Source organism: Nesoenas mayeri (genome assembly GCF_963082525.1).
Source record: "Nesoenas mayeri genome assembly, chromosome: 3".
NCBI lineage: Eukaryota > Metazoa > Chordata > Aves > Columbiformes > Columbidae > Nesoenas > Nesoenas mayeri.
In genome coordinates this window covers 35,559,196-35,585,320 of record NC_137544.1, presented here as the reverse complement: position 1 = coordinate 35,585,320, position 26,125 = coordinate 35,559,196, and positions in this window count along the sequence as shown.

Here is a 26,125-nt window from a genome sequence, read left to right as displayed (position 1 = left end):
ATTCCAAACAAAATATTTGAACTAGGACATTTTGAAATCTGAAATAATTATATTGATAGGTAAATGTTTCCTCCCTAATAAAATTGACTCCCGAGGCATTGAATTTCTCTTCTGACAATTATCTTTGTTTGTATTCAATACAGGGCACTGTGAAGTCTGCAGTGAGAGTCTGAAAGGGGTGGCTGAATTGGGAGGCAAGGCAGCTAAAATGAAAAACAGAAATAACAGTTTTTTTCAGCTCTGAGGGAACAGAAGAGTCCTAAACAGATGATCTGTTGGAAAGTCTTCACGGGCCAGATGCTCCAGCAATAAGAGGACAGGTTCACAGAAAATTTTCCATCCAGCCATCTGAAAACTGCGGCTTATTCTGGGAGCAAATCCATCAGAAAATACAAAGTTGCAGAGAGTTAGGATGCCTGAGCTTTTCAGGAAAAATTCCTAAGAAAATGCAAGCAAGGTCACGTGAACGAAGCTCCTCAAGGAAATTCCTGGATTGTTTTCCTTAGTGGAACTAATGATTCAGTTTCTCACACCCAGGAATATACACAAACATTAGCAAGAATTTTAACTCCAAAGAGAAGCTCCAAGACATGTTGAAGGTTCAGTGTTTGGCTTTTGATAGAGATCAGTGCATCCACTCCAGCCAGCCCTTTGCTCACAGAAATATTGCAGCAGTTGGTTCAGAATTTACTTTGATCAGCTCAGTCAAAAGGTATAAATATATATATATATTTAATCAGAATGGCACAAATGATAAAAAATGGCTTAGTTCAAACCTGCACTGTGATTGTGTTCAGTTACAGTGCTCCACATTGTATTAAAATACAGTGTTCATCCACTGTGGAACAAACATGTTCAAGCAGTGTATGATTTTACACGTACATAAAACCAAAACTGATGACTTCCAGCTTAGAGATGTTGCAGAAGCTGAAGATGAAAATCATAGTTTGGAACTTTTTCTGATTTATAGTTCATTCTTTTTTTTTTCTTTTATCTTGAAAAAAAAAGGATGTGTTAATTCGTACTTTTGTACCATGAATGTATTTGCCTACTATAAGCAAACTGTTCCAAAGTCAGCATGCTTATTCCTCTGTTCCTGTCATACCTAATTTAATATTTCCTGGTTTTGTAAGAGTTGGGAACTCCTATGTTTCTACAAGTCCATGTCTGCCTGCATTCCCCGTTCCTGAATTGGAGTAAGGAAAGGTACAATTCTGGTCCACTGAAATCAGAGAGTGTTTCAGCATTGACTTTGAGAGGAATTAGGTGAAATTCAGAGGACAGACTGCTGAACCCATGTCTATGAGGTGGATCAAGAATTCAGACTTTTTTGGTGTATTTGTAAAGTACTAATTTTTTTTTTTTTTTTTTTTTCCCCTGAAGATTTAGAAATCTGCAAAGATTTCTGCTCTTTGGTTTATAGACACCCAAGATGCAAGGAGTAGATGAAAAGGAGTTGTAAAGTGTACCTCCACAGGATGCTGCTCTGAGAAACTGTGATTTGGATAGATTCTCCTCTTCTTCAATGTGGCAGCCACACAACAACCTCAGAGGGACCATGAGGCTGACAAACTTGGGGAGTACACTGCACACTGCCTGGGATCCTGAGCAGTTGCAGGTGTTTTCTTATATATGAAAGACAGTTACATAAAACACTGTTACAATTGAACTCCTGTTAATCTGACCTCTTTTATTGGTGGTGTAATTTTCTTTTATTCAGTGTTTCATCAAGACATGACTTTTTAAAACACACTGAAAGGGGCCCTGATGTGGATATATTTGAAATAAAAAGAGCATGTGTTTTCCATTTTAAAGAATGTCAGTCTAAGCATTTAATTGAGAAGTAGATACATCTGGTGTTTTAACTAAATTTATTGTAGTTGTTGTCAGCCTTTCCAAGCAAAAATTTTAATTTCCATATAGCCACAAATTCCACAAATTGCACAAACCATGTCCACAGTGTCTCATAACTGCTTTAATCCTGAATCCAGAGACATGCCATTATTTTTTTCCCTTGGGACTATGTGTCAAAAAGAAAGGAGGAAAGAAGCAACAGCACCAGAAACATACTAAATATTCCTACTTTTCACTTTTTACAATAATGGATTTTGAAAGTTTGAGATCAAAAAAGCCCAGAGTACATCTGTAAATGATAGCGCAGATCTCCTGAGGACAACTAGTTCATTGGTCTTATTACCTCAACTCTGTGTGCCTGTCTGGAAACTAAATAAACAGATAGTTTGCCAAAATGAAACATAACATCCAGAGTAAAGAGTTTCACTTGGGATGCTGTATACTCAGCTTCCACACTAAGATGGGCTGTTTATTAAGGCTGATAGAACATCTTCCAGGATAAAACAGCATAAAAACTAGACTGTATAGCCCTTGCAGATAAACAGACAAAACTGTGTTTTTTCTACTATCCAACTACTACTACTACTAAAACAATAATTAAAAATAATTATAAATAGTAACTTCTATCATTGTATGTCAATATTCCCCATCTCCACCATTAAAGCTAGTAACTCTAGTACAAAGTACATTAGTTAGAAGAGATTATCTATTTAGTCCCATCTGTAATCACAATAATTAAGTTTTATGAAATCCATAATGTATATCTATTACCAGAAAGAGAATAGGTCAAAGACCAAGTCACGGCTTTGCTCAGGGTAGAAAGCTTGAGAAAGGTGCACTGCTGTCCACAGCAGATAAATCAGTTCTCAATGACAGCTTCCCATCTCTTTTTAAAAAGCATATGCCATATTTGACTTAAGGTCCTAGTTCATAAAAAAATTTCCTGTAGTGTATGGGGATAATGTTTAATCTGAAGAAAAGCAGGCTCCCTTTTATTTCTAAAACAAAGAACTTTATTTGAAAGAAATAACACAACATATATCTTCTAATATTGGATAATTGCCTGTATCATAAGGATAAAATGAAAGGGAGAGCAGATATCCCTAGTACAGAGATTTAAATCCATGCTTCTATGAAAAGGGTGTTCAAGGGGTTTCCAGATGTGGCACACCATTCTTACTAATACTGATGTGACTACCTGATTTGAAACTATAATACACTATATTCCCTTTTGAAACTATAATACACTATATATCCCTTCCAATCCCAAACATACTGTGATATATATTAACTCTTAAATGAAACTTGTTACTGTGGTGTCCTGAGCTCTTACATTTTTTAAGACATTTATCTCATGTTATCAGTCAATAGTTTTAAGAGGTGAGAAATGCAAAAGAATAGATGTCACAATAATCAAATGACAAAGAAGAATCCGGTCTATATGGTGAAATAATCCTTAACAGCTTATTTCCAATGTGGCCAGCATGTTGGTTTAGTGAACTCAGAAACTCAGATCATGAAGTTATTAGGAAGTTACTGCAATGAAAATTGCTGTGTCATGAATACCTTTCTGTCAGCCCAGGCTGGCTTGATGAGAGCTGCCTGACAAGGTGGTCATTAAATCCTAACAGACAGCTACTGAACAAGAAACACCTTGGGGCAACAGGCTGGCCGAGGCTTTGGTGATCAAGAACATTTGGGTTTGGAGCAGTGGGCAGTTTGCCAAAGGCTGACACAGAAGCTGAGTGTTAGAAGAAGAGGATATAAGCCGAGATGGTGTGTTTAATGAGGGGGAAGAGCACAGGAGTCAGGTTTGGATCCAGGAGCAAGACACTTGGAAGGTGGCATTTCACATGCTTTGAGCAGTCACCTGCTGAATTTTTAAGTGTCCCAAAGGGGAGCTGGTGGGATGGTGCTAGTCCCTTGCTCTAGAAACATTGTTCTTTGATCTAATTGCATTTTTTTCTAGGTGGAGAGAAGGAGTGTTTCAGCCTGTTTCTGACACCCTGAATCATGGAAGCTCTCCATATGGTGGACATGCTATCATGAGAGAGGGTGCCAGTGAGTCTTCTTCAACCAGTCTCCTAGCCTCAAGGTCAAAGACTAAGGAACTTCAACTGAGAAACATAGGATAAAGTAGAACTCTGACTACAAATGTAGCCAGTAAGAACAGACCATTGGTAAAGGTCTGCTTAAACCTTCTAGAGTTTTGGAGTAGTGTTGAAAGCAGGTAAGAAGGAAAAAATAATTACTCTAGTGTAAAGTTCAGGCTTTCCTGTCTGTGCTTTTGACCCATTTGGATTTGCTTTGCTTTGCTCCACCACAACGTGCGATACAGCTCTGTCAGCAGTCACTGGCCAGTCTTGCGCGCCAGAAGGAGAGACCCTCCCATGCATTTCTGACCTCTGGGCTTGATTATTATCTGCAGGAATGAGATGACTAAGCTGAAAAATGCTCAGCTGGTTTGTAATTCAGCAGATGAGCAAGACAGGCTGCTGAGAAGACAGCACTCATACACCCCGCTTTCTGGAGATGGGTCTCTGTCAAAGACAGAGCTAGACTGAACCCGTCAGTACTCTGCATCTAAGCCCAAGTGGCTTATGCCATTAACTTTTCTTCTGCATTGGCTATTACTTCACATGAAGAGGGGAATGTTTCCCTCAGTAGTGATATTTGTAGGTATGAAAGGCAGGGATTTCTCCTCAGTTGATCTGTATTTCTGGGCATTAGTCTGTAAACAGACAGAATCACTTTAGATCTAATCATTTTTACAGCAAAGCGTGGTTTGTCCTTCTCCAAGCAATTCTGCTTGCAATATCAAACAGACAAAATCACAGAATAATTTTGAAGCTGGGAAATGTGAGAAAAAAAAAGAGTCTATTCTCTCAGTGGTACTCGAATGTGGCCTAAAGTCTCATCCTACTGAAGGTGAAGTTGGTTGCATGTGCACCCACACTGGAGATGATCTATTTTCTACTTTACTCCCAGGCTATGCTCTGAAGTGAGCTAGCTATTTCCTTCCAAAAGCAGACCTAGAAACAGTTGACATGATAATTTGTTCCAGGGTCTGTTCCTGGATGCAGCCCACGCCAAGATTGACTCCTTCTATCTAGGACATTCCTCCCACATTATCCCATGTGGTAATGCAGCACACATCCTTGGTGTCATGCTATGAAAAACACAGCTGTGCCAGACTGCATGCAGCACAACCCTCACTTTATTTTAGGCATTGTGAACTGAAAAATGATGACAAATAGTCTATCCTTGACATAAAGAAATCCCCATAGGAGGGGGATGCAGCCTCCTTACAGCCTAACTTACAGTCACAGCCATTACATTCTAGGGGGAATAGTGAGGTCAGTGCTAGCTGTCCTGTGGTGCCTGTAAATGCTGAGATTTCTTTGCTATTAACACGGCAGAGATCCTCTGAGACCACTTATGAGACCATCTTGTCAGGTAAAAAAAGATCTTCATCTATTGGTACAAAGTTTGTCTTGTTTGGTATATGGAAAAAGGAGACACCTTTTCAAGGACACAGGTGGCAAAAACTAATAAGAAAATAAGAAAGCATCAGTCAGATGTAGAATTAATCACAGAAAAGTTGTTTTCCATGAAAGTCTCCTGATGGATTCTTTCACATAGTTGATGAGACAGAGGCATATAATATTATATCATCAATAATCCAGCTTCTTTCATTAACAGGCCAGCACATATTGCCTCCTCCTCACTATCCAGCTGAGGATCACATGTAACTGGTTCTAGGAAATATAAAATAAGCTCAATAAGCATTTTCTTCCTGAAAACAATGTGCCATAGTTCCAAGACTGAGTAGTTTGGGGAAAACTGGTGGGTGTTTATAGCTGTAAAATAACATCTTGCAATTAAATTTCAAGATCTAATTCCCAAAGAGAAACAAACTCCATAACTATGTACGTATGTATGTACATATTTAAAGATTGCTTCAATCAACAGAGAAATAGAGCCATTTGCTGTGAGGCTGGAACATGGCAGCTGCTCGGTAGCTGATACTTGCACATTTTATAACAGGGGTGAGGAACAATAGCACCCTCATGAAATGTTAAAATCATATTTTTATCAGAAGTCTTTGGCAAACATAGCAGCTCTCTTGTGTGCCTCAATGACCAATGGTGGCTCACCTGGCATACAGAATTTTAGCAAGTGGTAAGTATTGATGGCAACACCACTATTTTCCATGACTTTTTCTTGGTTTGTCTCTCTTCAGACTATAGTTGTGTCCTTTTTGCTTAGAGATTGTGGCAGTCAGTTTCACACCCGTTATTCTGTGAATTTCTGTAGACATTCTTATACTGGTTTTGAACACAAAATAAATAACATTCCGTGTTGTTGTCCTGAAGACAGATGATGTGATAGTTTGTTGTAGGTTGTATGATTGCTACAGGACAGAGAAGTATATGGAACTCAAGTGAAAACAAGTATATGCTTCTCAAATAAACATATCATAATAGTATAAAAACATTATTTGTCCATATAGTTTAGTTTCTTGTCAATATTCTTCCTGGCAATAAAATAATCTCCAGTACAGTTTGCAATGATTATGCCTGTACTTTTCCTGTTGACACCGGCCAGGACTGTGACCCTGTAGCAACTCTCAGGCTGGCTTATTTATGTAACTATGTTCAGAGAATACTTTTATATGCAAGTCTGTCCACATTTCATTGAAAACATTGAACACATTTTTTTCCTTATTTAGTGTCAGAGTTATATGCTTTAGATTATAAATTTAAACTTGCACATGGCACAAAGCACAGACCACGCACAGTTTGCAAACATCAGTAACATGCTTTGTATTTAGTTTTTGTATGTTCTAGGTTTTTTATTGCTTTGAAACATCATTGGCAAAAGTACAGGAAACAATATCAAAGTCTTAAAGTTTAGAAAATGAAGCCAAATTCATGAAGGACTGTTACCCAACCAACAAGATACTTAGGGAATATGTAAGCTCAATAAGACAAGTGAAACCTTTTATAGTTTCCCACAAGCTGAACTGATTTTCACCTCAGTTCCAGTGCTAAATCACTTACCCTCAGATGCAAAAACTGAGCTACACCCTTGCATGTACAAATAAAGGCACATTGTGAATTCAGAAGATAAGAATAATGGTCAAAGAAATGGATAAGGTCAAAGTAAAATCTGAAAGGGGAGAAAAGACCAGAGTTATAAGTGTCAAATAGCTGCACAGTAAGGTGTATAAGGTGTATAAGTATCTTGATGTTAATAAACACAAAGCTTAAAAATTTTATACTGCCGTTGTTTTCTACAGCTTTGGTGAGCTAACTGAGAAATGAGGAAACTTGGACACACAGCTACTTTCAGAGAACTAAGGAAGGAAGTTGGATAGATTTCTGGGAATACTGGAATGGAGTGTCTGACTGATATGTTTCCTGAAGAAAGACTTCATTTTGCTTTTGGAAACTAAACTAAATCCCTCTTACTCGGATATTTTTTGTTAAAGTAAAAAGTTTAAAAGGCAGTAACTTGAGGATAATATGAAATGATAATACGAAAACTCTCAATGTAGCAGGTGTATATTTTCATATATGTTATTAAATTTTCCTACATTTGATTTTCACATGGTGTGAGCACTGTCTTGTGTAGCTATTACTTGCATGTTCCCTTTGCTTCTGCTTCTTCATTGTAGTTTTCTGCAGAGAAGAGTTATGACAAGTCACACTATGGGGATGACTGGGTAAGGCATCAAAAGCAATCTTGCCTTAAGCTTATTTCTATATTGCATAAGATTTGAATCATACCAAATGTTTGTCTTTATAATACAGTCCGTGTTCTTACTAAAATGCCATTGACTGGTGCTGTGAATGACCAACTTGGGATCATACTTGCCTTCATTGATGCCAAGAGCAAGCATGTTATCAAAGAAAGTTGATTCAGATCTTCAGATAAAAGGTATTAGTATGCTTATGTATTTTGTTCTAGGATAGAGTTTCTAGAAATTCTGTTTGGATGCAAAGGCTTTGGAAGCAAACAGAAAAGCTGATGAAACTGCTCAGTTGCCACTGGTCAGTGTGAAACGATGTTTCTGAGAGAAAATCCTGAATATTACTGCTGATACAAATGCGGCAACAATATATTCCGGGGGCTACTTGAGGAGAAAAAAAAAAAATGGTTTCATTGTTTACTTAAAAAGACTATAAAATGAACGAGTAAAGGACGGGGTTTACCTATATATTATACTTTTAAAATGATTTATGGAACTGGTGAGTTTCTATAAATATGCAGAATTTCCCCATATAAATGGGCAGAGTAAAGGAAAAGATCGTAGAAAATAAAGTTGGCAGAGTTTTGGGGAGGTTATGTAGTCTACATAGAGCCTCAAGAATTCAACTCTGCCTTTGTCACCCCTGGCAAACATTTGTCTAACCCCTCCTTAGAAGTTCCCAGTGACACATTTCACAATCACCCGAGGCAATCTATTCCCACGCCTAGTGATTCTAACAGATAAAAAGGTTTTCCTGATATCCAACCTGAATTTCTCTAGCTGTAATTTGAGTGTATTTCTTCTTGTCCTCTCTCCAAGGACATGAAGAATGGATAATTCCTTTGCTCTTTGCAGCAGCCGTTTCTGTACTTGAAGACTGTTATCAGGTCTTCCTCAGGCTTCTCTTCTGTAGACTAAATAAACCCAATTAGTTTTCAATTACAGCTTAACTTTCCTTGGCTCTCTGTGAGATGTGAAGTGCAAGGGGCTTTTGCAAAGAACACAGCGTCGTTAGGACAGTTAAAGAAAAGTTTCAGAAGACACACATGAAGAGTGCACAGCTCTACGTTTTATGTGCTTCTGTCCTGTCTGTTTCCTAAATTTAAATTTAAAGCCTTTTCTCACACTTATTTACAAGGCTTTTGGTAATTGCCTCTCTAGCCCAGGTCTGAGTATAAATTCCAATGGCCCATATAGTCAAGAGAGTACTGTATTCAAGAATTTTAATTAGGGTCAGCATTTACAAAAAGCCAGTTAAAACTGACAGAACTGCCTGAAAGAACAGTGATTTAACATTGTACTGTGGCTGAAAGCTCTGGCAAAATGAGATAGTTCTTTCCATTAATATACTATATTTCCTTTTTTTTTTTCTTTTTTTTTTAAATTTCCTGAAAGGAATTATACATTTTGTAACAAAACTGACAAGTATCTTTAATTTGAAAACAATAAGTGAATAAGCTTGTATCTGTTGCTAAACTCTCATTACTTAATGATCTCAAAAATTAATGGCAAAACTATGTTACCCATCTTACTCATATTTCTCATGATTTGTAGCATTTATAGTTATCTGATTTTTATATTACAGAAAATATTAGATACTATTTTTTTTTCCCAAGGTGTACAACAAAGAGCTTATGCAATTATCTTTGTTAAATGATGAAGTGTTTTTGTCATGCTCTGTTATTTTTGCTGTGGTTAGTACAAAAAAGACTGGCAGAGTGGAAAATTGATAAGGCTCCAGGTAGAATAATCTGGAAAAATAATTAACCTGGCCTCACATGAAAAATGATTTGAATATGGTTTATTTAAGATCATGTTAGGTAGTCTATGCAGAAAAATAGGGAACTGGTTTGGCAGCCAGTAGCAGAGTCAGGGATGAGAATAGTAGATTCAGGGATGAGAAAAGACAAATAATAAATTGATGTGGTTTGTGCATGTTAATGGCACAGGAAAAACAACAACAACAACAAAACCACCAAAAAACCTCAAACAAACCCAATACCGAAAGAAACAAGAAAACACAACAAAAAACCCCAACCAAAAACAAACAAACAAACAAAACCAAAACCAAAATCAAAACCAAACAAAAAAGAGAGTAAGGAAATGGCCTTTTGTGCTTTGCACCAATGAGAAAGAGGTTGCAATTCTGTCTGCAGATTTGGCACTGGATTTGAAAGAAGAATCTAATAAGTAGGAGCAGGACTGGAAAATACAGGGTGTTTCAAAAAGATGGACCATTTTTCAAAGCAGCAGTGATTTCAAATTGGGTCCATCTGTTTGAAACACCTTGTACTACAATGTACACTCTTTTTTAATTACAGAAACATTTGGAGGTGACTTGACTGGTACATAAACGTGTTTGGAAAACAGCAGGCATTAAAAGGCCTTTTAGAAGAAAAAGCCATAACAAGGATATTTTCAAGCCAAAGGCAGACAAATTCAAACAGCAAAAGAGGCATGTGCCTTTAGAAGTGACAGAGGAGTGACTGAGACTAGCTAACAGGAGAAGTGATAGCCTTTCCATGTCTTTGTGCCTTTAGATGAGGACAAGCTGCCTTACTGTGAGATATATTTCACCAAAGCACAAGTAACCAGGCTATGCTGGGGGACAGCATGTTGACACAGATGGGCTTGCATTGTACAGTCCGTGAAAACAGATCACAGGTCCCTGTGGCCTCTATTTCTGACAGTCAGAGCTCTTGGCAGTGAGCTTAAAACTCTGAGTTATGAAGGACATAATTAATAAGTTTTCTATTCAGATTCATCATGTTACTCCTTTCTAAAAAAGTGATAAGCAGATCTTCTTTATCTTTATGCCAGTTGTTCAGTGTCAACAGCTTGCCTTTCAACTTGCTCACACAACCACAGTTTTGAATTTCTCCATTATTTTGTGAACTGCTTTGCTGAGTACTGGCAACATGCTAGCAACAAGGTTTTGGAGAGAAGAGGATTCAATGAGAGATGAGCTGTTTCTCCAAGTACATTTCTCAATATCAGAGGAATGAGGGATGGGAAGGACAGGGCCTGCCTGAGGGATGGGATGCCATCCAGAGGGACAATCTTGAGAACTGGGACCATGTGAACCTCATGAGATTCAACAAGGCCAATACAAGGTCCTGCACCTAGGCTGGGGCAACCCCTGGTGTCTATACAGGCTGGGACATGAAGGGATTGACAGCAGTCCTGCAGAGAAGGACATGGGCATACTGGTGGATGAAAGACTGGACATGAGCCGGCAATGTGTGCTTGCAGTTCAGAAGGCCAATCGTATCTTGGGCTGCATTGGAAGGAGCATGGCCAGCAGGTTGAGGGAGGTGATTTTGCCCCTTTGCTCTGCTCTGGTGAGACCCCACCTGGAATCCTGTATCCAGGTCTGGAGCCCTCAGTACAGGAAAGAGATGGACTAGTTAGAGAGGGTCCAGGCTGGGATTGTTGGGGTTGTTCAGCCCAGAGAAGAGAAGGCTCTGGGGAGACCTTATTGTGGCTTTTCAGTTCTTAAAAGGAGCCTATAAGGATGTGGACAGACTTTTTAACAGGGCCTGTTACAAGAAGACAAAGGGTAATGGTTTTAAACTAAGGGAGGAGAGATTCAGACTAGACAAGAAGAGGAAATTTTTTACAATGAAGGTGATAAAACCCTGGTCTAAGTTGGCAAGAGAAGTGGTGTATGCCCTGCCTCTGAAACATTCAAGGGTAGGCTGGATGGGGCTCTGAGCAACCTGATCTAGTTGAGGATGTCCCTGCTTATTGCAGGGGGGTTGGACTAGATGACATTTGAAGGTCTCTTCCAAAACAAACTACTCTATGATTCTAATTTGCTGTGTATTTCCATGCACTCAAAGCATGGTGGGTCAGCTGGTGTCACCCCCAAGATTCCTCTCTGGCCAGGATTCTAGTGGGAAGAATGAAGAACCACTTCAAAGGGCCACTACTTTTTATAAGGAGGTCTTTTTTTCCCAGTGATGTGTCAAGCCCTCTGGGCCAAACTGTGTGCAGCTCCTCTTCCAGAAACAAGAACCACTAGCCAAGTGGCAGAGAGCAAGGAACTGAAGTCCCAACTTTTTCCCCGCCCTGGGCAGTTGCTTCAGAAAACTAGTTTGGGAGCTATCAAAGATATAAATGTTTGTGACACTAGAACAATAAGTATAGTGAATACAAAGCTGCCTTTGCCTTGCATGTTTTGTGTTATCCCTTCTTGTAGCTTTTCCTTCTTTAACTTGTTTGTTTTATTATTTTTGTTTGTTTGTTTTGGGTTTTGTTTTCTTAGCATTATACTTTGGGCATTGCCAACACAGATGATTCTGTGTGCTGAACTCCAATCTTTTAATCTCATACTTTCCTTGATGCTTAACAGCAGTCACAGGAGAATAGTTCACATTTCTGCTCCTGGGTAGCCTTGTCCAAGGAAAGGAAGTGTAACAAGGTGCCTACTTCTCTTGCTGAAGTGACTTGACAGAGTAAGACACAACAGAGCTTGGCTCCACCTCATCCATCCCAGTCTCAGGCATTTTTCCTGGATGTTAGAGCTGTGTAGATTTGTTTGACAAAAGAAGCTGGCACATGCTGGAGTCTTCTTTTACCTTCACTGAGAAGAGCTGCTCTCTTCTGTCAGAGACCTCCAGCCAGGCGAAGGCAGGAGTGTCCCTTGGGCAAACAAGGTGCCAATCCTTCAATAGGCTGTTCCCTCTAAGGGCTAGGAGCGTGCTCATGATCTGTGTTCAGGCCACACAGATCAGTGACGGGTTCTTTCATTGCTCAGTACTCTCTTATTTCTATGCTGTAGCTGTGTACTCCACAACAGAGGTTCAGTTCAGGCCACTCTTGCCCTGGACACAGAGACTCGATGCATTTAAATCCTTCAGGGAGGTGCTGTGGGGAAGGAGATAGAGCTGCCAGGTCCACTTGCACTCCTACCCTCTTCTCTGGCCAGAGCAGATCAATGAGAGGAGACATTCTCAGCAGGAACATCAGTTCCTCACACAAATACTCCCTGTGGAGACGGTCTCTGCAAGGGACATAAAGCACCTGTTTATCAGCCTTTATTCATCTTGTGGAGTCTGTTTTTTGTTTACTGTTACCATTTCCCTTTCCCAGTTCCACCTAAACTCTTCTTTTCAGATCTTGGTTTCATCTTTCTCATAAGCGACATCTAAAAAATATATTATTAGTACCCTCTCCTGTTTCTGCTTTGCCTTCCCTCCCCCTTTCTCATCAGCTCTAGTCTCTGGTTTTAATTCTGTTTTGCTTTGCAGAAGAAATGAAAGACTGTTTACTGATCCTATCCCCACCCTTTCCTTTCGTGTCACAGCTGGTCCTTGAAATATGATGGAATAATAGTTCTGCATGTTCTCTTCCCTGTCTCCTCCCCTCCATCTATTATAAATAAATTTTGGTATTTTTGAAAGATCCCAGAAGAAACTGCCAACTCAGAAAATCTCAAACAGATCCTATTGAAAGAAAATTGATTTAATAACTTAAAAAAAATACAGTTGCTATTTACTTCTTTATATTGAAAGTGAACAAGGTCATGAAGGAAGATTTGGATCATTATGTATGTACCTAATATATACTTTCTTCTGTTGAACATCCTGATATTTTGATGGACTATGTTGAGCAACTTCTATTTTTTATCCATCTGTAATACTGGCAGGAAAGCTGAGGATAGAAGTAGACATCTAAGAAAAGAAGCTTTTAGTACTGGGGAGCAGAGATTCCGTAATTTCTCTTTTATTTTGGACATTGAGAATGGAAGCTGAAGAATAAGCCACTGGGAGAGTGGGAGTAACCGAGTGAAATTAGCATAAAAAGATACTTTTTTTTCAAGTTAAGTAGAAAGTGCAAGACATGGCAATATAGCTACAAACCAGAGGAAATGGGCTGGATGTACAACGGAGATGTTATTACAATAATCTTTAATATTACACTTTTTCCATGTGCAATGTTTACTGAGTGGAATTTAAAGAATCATGCGAGCAGCTAAACAAACATAATTTTGGCATCATTTCATAAAAAAGGCAGACTGAAGATTAACAAAACAAAAAAGACAAACCCAACCCTTTATATTGCTTGCAATTCAAGTGGAACACTGGTTAACAGTTAACCTAGTCATGCCTATAAGTGATTTGTAAATTTACTGAAGACATAAATGACCCCAGTTTTTTTGTTGCAACAGTTGTCTGAACAACAACTCATGATTAGATCTGTGTCCCAGTCTTGCAATGGGAGCTAGAGTAATGATGCCCAGATGCCCAGCCCTTTGGGGTAGGCCATCTGAAGTTGAAACATTGTTACACAGTTTTGGTATTTTAGCTCAAAAAACAGTACAGGCATTGTGCCTGTCCAGTAAGAGTGTGTTTAAAGTAGTCTTCTCTGTATGTAAACCTAATCTAATCTAATTTGGGGGAGGAACATCTCATCTTGGCACACAGTAAGAGCAGAATTATCAGGACAGACTTGTCTCACGGGTAAATATGAATTTAAAAAATGAAATAAAAGAATGTTTTAAAAATTGTTTAATTATAATTCCAAATATTTATACTGTTTAGCACTATGACTCCAACCATTACTTCCAGTTGTACAATAGCAAGTGAAAGGCTGAACCTGAGATCATCCACTACTGTGTCCATCAACTTATCTAGAGTTATTATTTTGTGGAAGCACAAGCTATTGGAATTTCAATCTCCTCTGTCTTCTAATATATTCTAGCTTAATTCTTCACCAAATCCATGCAGCACTGCATGTTTTCATGTACAACTCAGAGAAAGGAGAAGAAAAAGATCTTATTTGGAAAGCCACGTAGTTCTACAACTTTCCAGAAATGCTCTTCTGCAAGTTGAATTAAATGACTCACAAGGAGAGATCCTGAGGGAAACTCAAGGTAGTAGAAGCTAGGAAAACTTGTCCACCTTTTTTTTTAAACATCCCAGTCCTTTCTAGCACATGGCAGACTAGTCTGCTTCACGTATGTCTCTCATTGTGTTTTGCAGGCAGCGTTTCTCTTCCCCAGATGTTTTGTAACATCCCTTGGGATATTTGGCAGGAACTTTATAGATTAAACCAACTTCCATGGAGAAAAGTGTAAGGAGATTGTGCCTGTGGCTTGACTGTGGTATTATTTCACCTCCCAGACACTGTTTGTGTTTACAAATACATATAAGCGTAACACAGACAGGTGTAAATGCATAGGAAGGTTCTGTCATTGCTAGAGTGATGTTGTAGCCAAAACATGTGAGGGAAAAATGTAGCAAAACCAGTGCTGGCTAATAAATTTGCTACTATTAGTGAAGTGGAGGGGAGAGACACTAGCTGGATAGGATCCATAGCTCAAGTAAATGCAATAGACTTATCCCAGGGTCTTCAGGGTTGGGTTTTACTTTTCTTTTTTTAAACGATGAAGAGCTATCACTTACTATATCTATGTTAAAAAGATTTTTAGAAGTTCAGATTAAGTTCAAATGGTGACTCGATACAATGTTCCAAAACAACTTAATGCTTAAGACAACAAACTTGCTATGCTATACTATGTGCTTTATTCATAGCCTAAAACTTGACTGGATAAAGAAGCTTGAGTTTGAATTCACTGTGTTTTGCTTCTTAACCTGCATTCTTACTGAATGATTATTAAAGAGTTCAAGCATTTAATAATTAAGCTGAAGGGGAATGTTAAAGTATTATCTTGGAAAATAACATAATATTACAGTTCAGTTAGCCCAAGAAAAGCACGTGATTGCTTCTCTCATGAGGGGAGCAGTACTGGAAGGTATATTAATAGACTCTACCTTATATCCCAATATCTCTTCATTGTCTGTTGAACTGTTATTACTTAGGCACAAACCAACTACCATGTCTTTAGCTAGCTGTTTGAACTCTGTGGGTAAGCAAATAATGTCACCAAAAATTCAGCTCCAGAATGCTGCTGTCGATGTTTTCTTGTCTACATGAAACAATGAGCAAGTTAATTTCCAAAGCTTAATCAGTATTTCTCATATTCCAGGGAATGTGAATTGCTTTTCTTGGAAATTTAGGCATAAAACAGCTCTACTCTTTGACTTTATGTGTGTTGACACCTCTAAATATCCCCATGGTTGTTTAGCACTAAAGAAACCAACAGTCAGCTAGTTAATATTAAAAAAGGGAAAAATCTATCACATTGTATAAGCTGAACCTTTCTGCAGCTAGTGATTTATTATTATAGTATTAAGACACTTCTGAGTGTCCACAGAGCATTGGAGATGTCTATATATATACCCAACAGAGATCCTATGAGAGAGATTTTTTAGGGGCTTATGGTAGCAGAAGCTCAGAGAGCATTTAGCAGTGCTGGGGTTACTGGATATTTGCACTTCTCAAGACAAATTTGATTGAGTGGGACCTTAAGGCTAGAAAGGCATCAGAGCTTGGGTCTTTGCTTCTGCCTGTTACATTCGGCCAACTAGAGAAACCAGAAGGACTGCAGAAATAAGAGGAAGGCTACTATTTGAAGTAGTTTTTCTTCTGTTTTGTAGGTGGCAATGGAAGGGCACATCTAGTCCTGTGGCCTTTTGGCACTGTGCTATTCTGTTTCCAATCAATAGTAAGTTTCATTTCTGGTTCCATTGTGAGAAGTGTAGGGCTTACTACAGCATACAAGTACCACACACTGTGATATTTAACTGGAAAATGTTGTTATTTATTAATCATCCTGTGAGTGTGAGTAACTGAGTTTGTGTGGTTAGTCCTACGAAAACTCCACCTTGATGATCACTAAATTGGAACCTATGGTGTTAAAAAAAAAAAAAAATCAAATTAGGTTATATATTTGAAACTCAGAAATCCATTAAAAATTAGAAATCCTTTAGCTAATCCCCTCAGAAGATAAAACACTTAATTTCTACCACATGCTAAACTCTCCTGGCTCCACAGTGATCTACCCTTCCTTCTCCACCCTTTTCAATGCCAATCGCTAGTAATGATATATGCAGCCCTATTTGAGTACGTCATGCCTTTATTTACAGCCAGTGTTCCCTGCTGGTGAGGTTTGTTCCAGAAGTAACAACACGAGTTGCCAGTTTAAGCACTTCATCTACACAAACTCCACAGTTTGCCTTTTTATTTTTTTTTCTGGCTGTTTTTTTTATAGCCAAGAAAACTGTCTTTAGGTCTTGCTTACCTAATTCTAAAACCAGGCATTCAGAAAATGGTATATATCTTGCAGATATGAGACAGTAAATCAAGTAACACAAAAAACTTCCTCAGTGACTGTACCTCTGTATCACAGTCTTGTCCGGTATGGTCTGTGGTATGGTGAAAGTGTTCATTGTTCAGTGATTCAGTGTGCAAAGATGCACAGTCCAAAATGTACTGTGAACTTACCAGGTAAATTCTTCAATAAGCTTGGGCACGAAAGTAAGCCACTAGTGTTTAAAAAGGGTTATTTGAGAGTTCTCAATAGTTTCACTGAGGTATTTCAGATTATATTGCTGGGAGCTTTTTACCTCAACCTGACACACCTAATAAATAAGGACTATGTCCAAGTAAATATTCCCTCTCTTCTTAGAAAAAAAAAACAACTAGCAGGCTCAAATCTAGTTTTCATTATTCAGAGAGTATTTTTTTTCCTAGTTATTAAGGAATACCTTTGATTTGTAAAGTTCTTTCTCTATGACATTTATGACAAATTCCAGTATTCTGTATCTGAAGCTAGAAGACGTCATATCTAGCACTCATATTCTACAACAGTGATACCAATATATCTCAGAGAAGCTGTACGACACAGCAGAGGACAAGACAGCTATTCAAGGGGGAGAGCTTCTCTTCCTGACCCTCACATTCTTCTGCCATGTGACTGGAAGGAAAACCTTTCACTTCTGCTTTAATTTCTTTGTCTGTAAAAATGGAGATGGATATTCATATCTGCCTTCTGAAATGCCCTAGAATATTAATGAAAAAATTTTCTTCGAGCTATGTGTACAAAAAAGTGGTGCTTATAATCTCATGTACGCTTTTACCCAGAGAACTTAGTAAGGAAATAAACCCCATTCATTATACTCTTTTAAGAAATATACCTTCAAGTCACACTCTTTATCTGACACTGCTTTTCACTTAAGAAGGTAGTCAATTTCTTTTTCAGATTTGAACTTCTGACTGTTTGTATTGCCAGTTAACTTGGAATTTCTATTACAGATGAAGTTTTATATGATAGTGTGTATTATCAAAATAGAATCAGTAGCTTCAATATAGACACATGTTAGTATAACATCTCCTTAGACAAATAAATGTCCAGCTTTTTTATTTCACTACTTTGATAAGCAATGCATATGTACATTGATGTATTTTATTTGCCAACTTCTTCTGTTCTTTAACTATTTGACTTCTGAATATTCTGTCTGTCTGCTTTCATAAGAGTCTTTGTTTAATGTCTTCCCTGTGTTTAGAGGAGATTTTGAAACATACTGTTAACAAAATGTGTTCAACGTGGTTTGCAATTCAAGCTTTTTCTTGTAGGAAAAGCTTGAAAATCAGCTTTTAAAAATGCTTTTCCTGTGTGGAATGCTATAGGATGGACCTTGGGTCTCCTGGTCCCTGCTGCTGGACATCAGGAGAAGGAGAAGTTGCAGCACTTTTTCACCTGAATAAGGTCTTTATTCAGAACTCCCGATGGACAGCATCAGAAGTTAGGAAGGAGCTCTTTTCTCATATCCATCAATGAAAAGGAAAAGTGTGTTTACACTGGTTACACACTTGAATGGCATTGAATGTAATACCACACTCTGCTGGTGGGATTGTAAGATTAATTTGAAGCATATGAACTTCAGGACTGGGCAATGATTATGAACTGAGAGATGGGCACAAGGCTGCTGCTGTACAGTTGTATTTTGATTCCACTCCACCAAGCATTGATCTGAGGCCTTTTTCTCTGGAGTGGGAAAAGACATGGGAACCTGTAGTACAAAGTTGTTTCCATTTGTAGAAGGTCTTTTATTAAACAGAGAGATGAAGAAAGCTGGAAGACCTGATCAAGTTTTTTGAAGTCTCTCCTCTTCAGCCACTGCATAAGGCTGTGATGACATTAGTGGGCACAGAGGGTAAACTCACAGGACAGGCCAAGGCAGCACTTCCCAGAGTACTGGAGATAGGTATGTGAGCGCCACTGTCAGCATCCTGCTGATTAGTGGATAGGGAAGTGCTACTGCTGTGATAAGGGTAGTTTTGCCTTCAGGACATTCATGGTAATTGGTAGAAACAGCAGTTAAGACATTATCAGTGAAACCTCTCTTTTTGTGTCAAGGTTAGTTATTTGGACAAGCACTCCATAAACAGACACTAAAAGGAATGTGCTGTACAAAAACATCCCTAATCCAATGACCATGAGAGCTGTGAGAGCAGGAGTGGAATGGACCACAGATAACAATGAAGTTTGAGTGCCTTTTCTGTAAGGCATCTCCTACAGCTACCTTTGGAAGTAAGGATGGATACAATGTACCACTGATTTGACCCACATGGAATTTCTTAGGTTCATTTTGGTAGCTGCTGTATCTTCTCACACAGATGTCAGTGTGGGAATTTTTGCCTCTCTAGCGGAAACTCTAATAGGTTGTGCAGGATCTAAACAACATTATTAATCTTACCATTTCCTCTTCACGTGCATGGCATGTTTCTTTAAACTTGCCCTCTGTCATGCAGAAATACCTAGCAACACCTCTGCCTGTTACAAAACCAACCCACATTCCAAACAAAATTGACACCTGATTCTGTGTGATCCTTATTCTGGATGAAGGACAAAACAGCAAACACTTTCATGTACTTATAAAAGCCATTTGGACATTATACTAACAAGCTTAGTGTGAGAACAAATTTTTTGTGTCTTTATTCATTCTTATCCCAATCTTAAGATTCTTGGTTTTAACTGAAGGCAGTATGGACTAATGTGTTTTGCTATGACTTTCAGCAAACTGATACAAAAAGTTTTTCAAATATCTGCTTCATTGTAGCAAACAGTGAATGAACAACCTTACGGATGTTAATGAAAAAGCTAGTTGCCACCTTTTCTTAAAGATGTATGTCACACTGCAACAGTAACAGCCTCACTCCAGAAGGAGTCAGAAGCATTGGAACACTACTTACTACCTTTATGAGTCACACTGTGTAAGGGAACATTCAGTCATTCCAAAAGGGACAACTCCATCCGGTTGCCACTGTTCAGTTCAACAAATAGACAATATAATACCTTTAGGAAGATTACTGGGATGATTTTCTTAAAGATACAAGAAATTAGACAGAGATTAACATTTCAATGAAGAGTTTACTGGGAGTCATACCTCCTTTTCTGTGAAGAGGTATGTGACAGTAAATAAATAAATAAATAACGGTGTCTGTGGATACCAGTGTTGGGATAATGGTCTTGGAGAATAAGAAGGGATAATTTATTGTATCTTTAAGTAACTTCTTAGTTGCCTAACTGAAGAGAGTTTGAAACTGAGTGACAGAGCCAAGACTGTTTCTAGCAAACTGAGTGAGAAGAAGTACTCTTCTTGGCTTGCCTGTTTAAATGAGGACCAAGGAGGACAAAAATGCTGTTGGGTTATTACTGCCCAAGACAAGAGAGTGCAGACTGGGTGGGTCACAGCAGCAACTGGAAGGGGCAAAGTAGACAGTGAGAGACAGCCAAAAGGCAAACCCTTTTTCAGGAGCAGAAAGCTGGTGTCCCGAGAGCCAAAAAGTATTATCATGGTCTTGACTCAAAAAAGGTGGTATTGGTTGGAGTCTTCATTCACACAACAGGTAGAGATGCAGCTTTGTCACTGTGTTTAAGGCAGCTGGGACTGTTCATGCATCTTGTTTATCTGGAATCTGAGAGAAAATCAGAATGATCTGCTCTGTCTATTTTGTTTGTCTTTCCAAAGCGGGTAGGAGAGAGAGCAATAAAAGACAAAAAGTCACCCTGGATGGAGTTTTTTAGACTACAGAGGCTATGTGATCATTTGTAGAGGTTCTTCTTTGCTTGACTAAAAACCTTACTAGTACTTTTTCACAGCTGATATCATGTAAAGAATGGCATGAACTTTTTTGGTGGCTGCTTCAAGTGTCAAGTAGTAATTATAAAATAAGAGTATCGAAGGTGTTGACCGACAGTAGAGGAAAAGTAACCCACCTTAAAAAACATTTTGTTCTCATGATTCAATTAGAAAACACAAGAATGGCTAGAAGTAAATTTAAGCTCTGGACGTGAAAAGTCCCCTTCCACCCTTCCACCATACCATACAATCCCATCCTTCTGTCCTGTGGCAATGACAGGGAGCCTGAACTTACCTGTCTGCTTTCAAAGCAAAAATGATACAGATTCAATGAATGGTACCAGTCATAGAGATATTGAAGGAAGAACCAGTATGACTAGTGTGATTATGTTTATATAAGTTTTGGATTTCTTACTAAGTTTCTAGTTACTATGGAGCTGCCAGCACTTGCCAAAAAAAAGTACTCAAGGTGTCACAAACGTTTTATGTCACAAATGTCAAATGCTTCAGAGCACAGAGAATGGGCAACTTTAATGCTTTTCCCTCCAATTTACAGAAATCTATCCTTTATAGACTTGACCTGGCAAATATTCCAGACATCCACAAGCACAGGAAGAATTTAGTGAAGTTTTCTGTTCAAAAATAAGCATACATTTCCGATGTGTTTTGTGCATGTAATGTGTGCAATTTCAGGTGAGATTTTTAAACTAGTTTCCCTGCATCAGGAGAATTCCAGGTAAGCATAAACCCGTCCTCTTGTTAGGGGATAAGCAAATATACTTACTGTAGGTAGTAGGTCTGTCAGATCCTTTGTATCAAAAAGAGTGACCACAGATAATATGTACCTAGGTTGCTCTTCCATCTGTGATTATTTTGTTTTCACAGCAGTCCAAGCAATGACAATATTTCCTTGAGACTGGGAAAAAACAAAACAAAACAAAAAAAAAAAAAGTGGGAATTTAACAAGAAATCTGTGTGAAGCCAAACATATTTTGTTTGGACACATTTATTCTACAGTCAAAACCCAGATATGTCAGGCAGTTAGGTTGCTAGTTTAAGATGTGCCATTGTGGTGGATTTTGCAAGATAGATCAAAGGCAAAATGGCAAAAGCCTAAGCTTGAGAACTGACCATAGAAGTGCAAGCCAAATTCAGATTTCAGTCTTTGTGCCTGGTTTTAGAGATACCATGCAAGGCAAATGTAGACACAGAGGTATTGATTCGTGTATGTCTCAGCAAAATTGTAAGGCTAATAAGAAAAGACCTGTGTGTTTAAAAATGCATGAATTTGAAATCAAGTTTCTGAGTCGAATAAAGTAATATCTCTCTTATTTTTAGTCACACATAGCTCTAGGAATCATAACAAGTGCAATCCTTTAAGGAACATTTCCACAGCTTCAGGATCTTGACACGAGAAGTTGAAATTTCATACCAAATTCAATTGTACTAATATCTCTGTTTCTAAACCAGAGATAGTGTTTATTGACATGTTCTTGGTGCTGTTCCTGAATGTACAATTTCCTGTGTAAGTTGTGTATTCATAAGGCTAGGATACGAGCTGCACATGCACTACATTTCTCTCCAAACAGATGTACTTAGTTCTGGGAGAGAGGGACATGTGGTGGGCAGTGGTACCCAGAGGTTGCAGGGAGCAAAGGGTAGAGAGTTCCTGGGAAAGGCAAAGATTCAGGGTTTTGATGAGGAAGTGCGGAGTACAAAGGCACTGTTTATTTCTTCTCATATCCTACTAGGCTACCATGTTAGGTGGGTACTGCCACGTGATCAAAGGATCTTTTTTTCTGCTCTGTTACGGAATAGTTAGTGAAGAAATGGTGATGTGATTCATACCCTGAGGATGTGTTATGGTATTTCACTCTGTTTTTCATAACAGAATCATTTCATAGTAGGAAAAAAACAAACACACCAATGACAAAGGATTGCACCCTTGAGGCTGTGTATAGTCTTTTATTTGTGAAACTACTGCGTCTTCCTAAAGATGTTCTTTCCTCCTGGGTAGGTCTAGCAAGCGGTATGTGTATATAAATACAAGCTTGTTTCTACGTGTTTCTTTATGTAGAAATAAAACAATTAAATGATTTATCATAGCCAAATCACAAATATGTTAGAAATTCTCAGTTTTACAAGATGTTCTGACTTCACTGGATTCATTCCAAATATCATGTGTGAACAGTATATCTCCCAACATTTCTGAAGTGTTTGCTGATTTGTAGCATTTGTGTGTCACAAATAATTCTTATACAGAAGAAGATGTTACATTATAGTGAATCATGGAAATGCAGATTACTGGGAAATGTTAGAAAATTTAAAACCAGGACAAGATATGGGGATGGAGAAGTAGTCTTCTTCAGAAATAAAATGAAAAAATAGAAACAAGAATGATATGAAGTTCCTCTTGTGGAAAGTTTGAGAAAAATGTAAAGATTAGAAAGGCTGACTTATACTGCTGAAATTACTGTAGTTATTTTACTTTTAATGAAAATTTTCAAGTATTTTCCATCCTGGTAGAAATCAAGAATATCTTTTATTTCAGTGAACTCGAAGAGAGTGACCAGCATGGGGATGTTAACAAGGACAGTGGATGTGTCTGCACTGCGGGGATCTGGAGGTACTCTCAGTGTTATCTATTGATCAAGGAGCCCAGAGACCTACTGGGGTGTCATGCAGCTCCTGATCCAGTACCAGCATTTCCTTCCAAAGACAATCCCTTTGGACAAAGGGATGATACATGGGCAGGTCATTGCCAAACATGGAGGTAGAATGCAACCAAGGTTTGTACAGGAGACTGGGACCACAGGATATTTTGTGCCTGCCAAGACTGCAACTGCCGTGTAGGCTCAAATAGATTAACCTTACAGAGTGTATTTCTCCCTCCTGTATTTTGGTCCCATCACTTATAAAACAGAAAGAACGCAAAAAATTTGGAGAGAATCTTAAAGAAAATGTAGTAATCATGAGCTAGGTAAAAGTAATAAGTCTTTTAAGGTCAACTTAATATCTGTTTCAATACTATGTTAGGTTCCTCAGTTCGTATTCTGCAAAGCACTCTGATGTCTTTAGCACTGCCTGTTCAGCTGAATGGCATGTCTCAATCATCTCTTCCTCTTGGAAAAATAATACCTATATTTTTATGAATAAGGGACATTTTTGCAACATATAATTGGTGTAGAAAAAACATTTTCATTTGATTCGTTTGCATAAAGATGTTTTTTGTACGTGAGCCAGTCTCAATGGGGAAAATGCTATAAATCTTTTTGCAGTCTAAGAACCAGTCTCAGAAGAAATATTTGTAATAAGCAATATTTGTTTTATGTCTATTCTTGGCAAGACAGTGGCCAAAGAAAATTTGCCTCCTGCAACACAACCTGCACTACTGTTTGCTGCTTCAACATACTGAGGACATTTAGGGCGACATAGTTGAAAACTTTTTTCAGTATTGACATCTTTCAGAACTTATTGCTACAGAGTATCAAATATACAGTATTTGAAGCTGAGGAGATTGTTTCTTCAAGAGGGTTTGAATCTTTAAAAAATTACAGTAATTTTCCTTGCCTTTTAGGTAGGTCTGTACTGCTCCTGATGGGTTCAGTTTACAATGGAGGTTATATGCGAAGCCCTGTAGCTGTGGTTCACAAACATCAGCAATAAACTGATTTGAGCAGATTCTCCTATTTCTATTTTTTGCTGCAGAAGACTATGCATTGCACTATTGTTTTTTGGGGTTTCTGCCTAGCACCCTACTACTGGTATTAGCTTCACTGATAAAGCAAACATTTTTTGTATTTGTTTTAACTTACCCTTTGCTTTAGAAATTCTTCGGAAAATGTAGGTCATCACAAATAAACCACATTTTCCTTATGCTCAACTGAGTTGTAGTATGTATGGCTAGTTGAATATTGAGATATTTTAGACTTGTGCCTGCAGAGGATTATATTTAAAGATAGATGTGCAGAAATAGTATCAAATAAATTAATGCATTACTTTGCATGTTTTTAAAGTGCAGCCACTAAAGGTCTGAATCAGTATTATTGTGCTTTATCTTGACATGTCCCTTGTTCATTGCTCTCTCCCCCACAGGGAGCTCTTTAGGTGTGTAGGTTTTATGCTGTTAAGTCTTTCTAACTCAGATCTTGTAACCTCTTTCTCTGAAAGGTGACTTTTTCACAGCATTATATCTCAAGTAGTTAAATGGCTGGTCCTGTTACTCTAGGATTTTTATATATATATGTGTGTTGTCTGAGTAATGGCCATGGAACAGTCACATCTAGCACACCAAGACTGCAAGACAACCTGTTTTCCCTTTTGAAAATTATGCAAACAGGAAGAAATGGCAATGGATGCCTGTGACATTTGCTTCTCACATCTAAAAATGGCCACAGGATTACTTGTCTCATACTGAAGCTAACCGCAGTCAGAAGGGAAAGCCTACCTGGGCTATAGGAATACTGAAGAGAGCAACTCGTCACCTAGCAAGCATTATGATATTGTGTTCTGGCTGACATGCAACTTAAATATGACTAACAACTTCCCACCCTGACTTTCCAGTAGGCTTTATAGATTAAGTGGGGAAAAAAAACCAAGAAAAACTGTTAAGCAAAAAAACCCCCAAAAAACAAAAACAACAACAACAAAACCAACAAAAAACCAAAAACAAAAACAAAAACAAACCCACAAAACCCACAAAAACCAACCAACCAACCAATGAAACAAAAAACCCCCCACAAAAAAACAAAAAAACCCCAAACATGTAGAGGTTGGTAGTGAAATTCTCACGATTTTAAATTCTCTTCATGATGTCAGCCAACTTTGGTTTTCCAGCTGAAGTGCCAGATTTTTAAAAGTTCTCTTACCTACACAGTTGATACAAATACAGATACCAAAATATAGTAGTGAACCAATGAACTTTCTCCTTTCTGTTAGAAAGATTGGTTAATTAGGTAGGATTTTCATATGCTAAAATATTTGGGGTCAACCTTGACTACACAGTCTTTGGGGCACAGGTTAAGACTGCTTTACCATTATAGAGATCTGAACATCCTTTTAACACTGCAGAAATAGATTATATTACATGTTTTATGAGCTCAAAAAGTGGAAACCTGTGATTTTTACTCACTGCTAAACCAACATATCTATCTGATTTTGAACTTTCATAGGGCGTGCAGAGCTGACTGGGAATTAGAAAAACATGCAGAATTGGATTGCTCTAACTAAAACACCTGTTTGATTTGAATGTAATTTGTTTTAAAACGAAACCTATTAGAAAAGCAGAATCTACCTGCCACAAGAGGTATTGTAAGAAATCTCTGTATTTGGCAGGCATACATAATGGTATTGTATATGGTTAAGCCTGCTCGATGTTTCCCATTATCAAACCATTTTTAACCTTGTTTTTAATCTTGCTAAGCTAGGAGTAAAATTTTTCATACCATACCTTTGACTCAGGTTGTGTTTTGTATTATATACTTGGAAAAAATAAACTTTTTCTGGGGTTAAGGTAATGAATTCG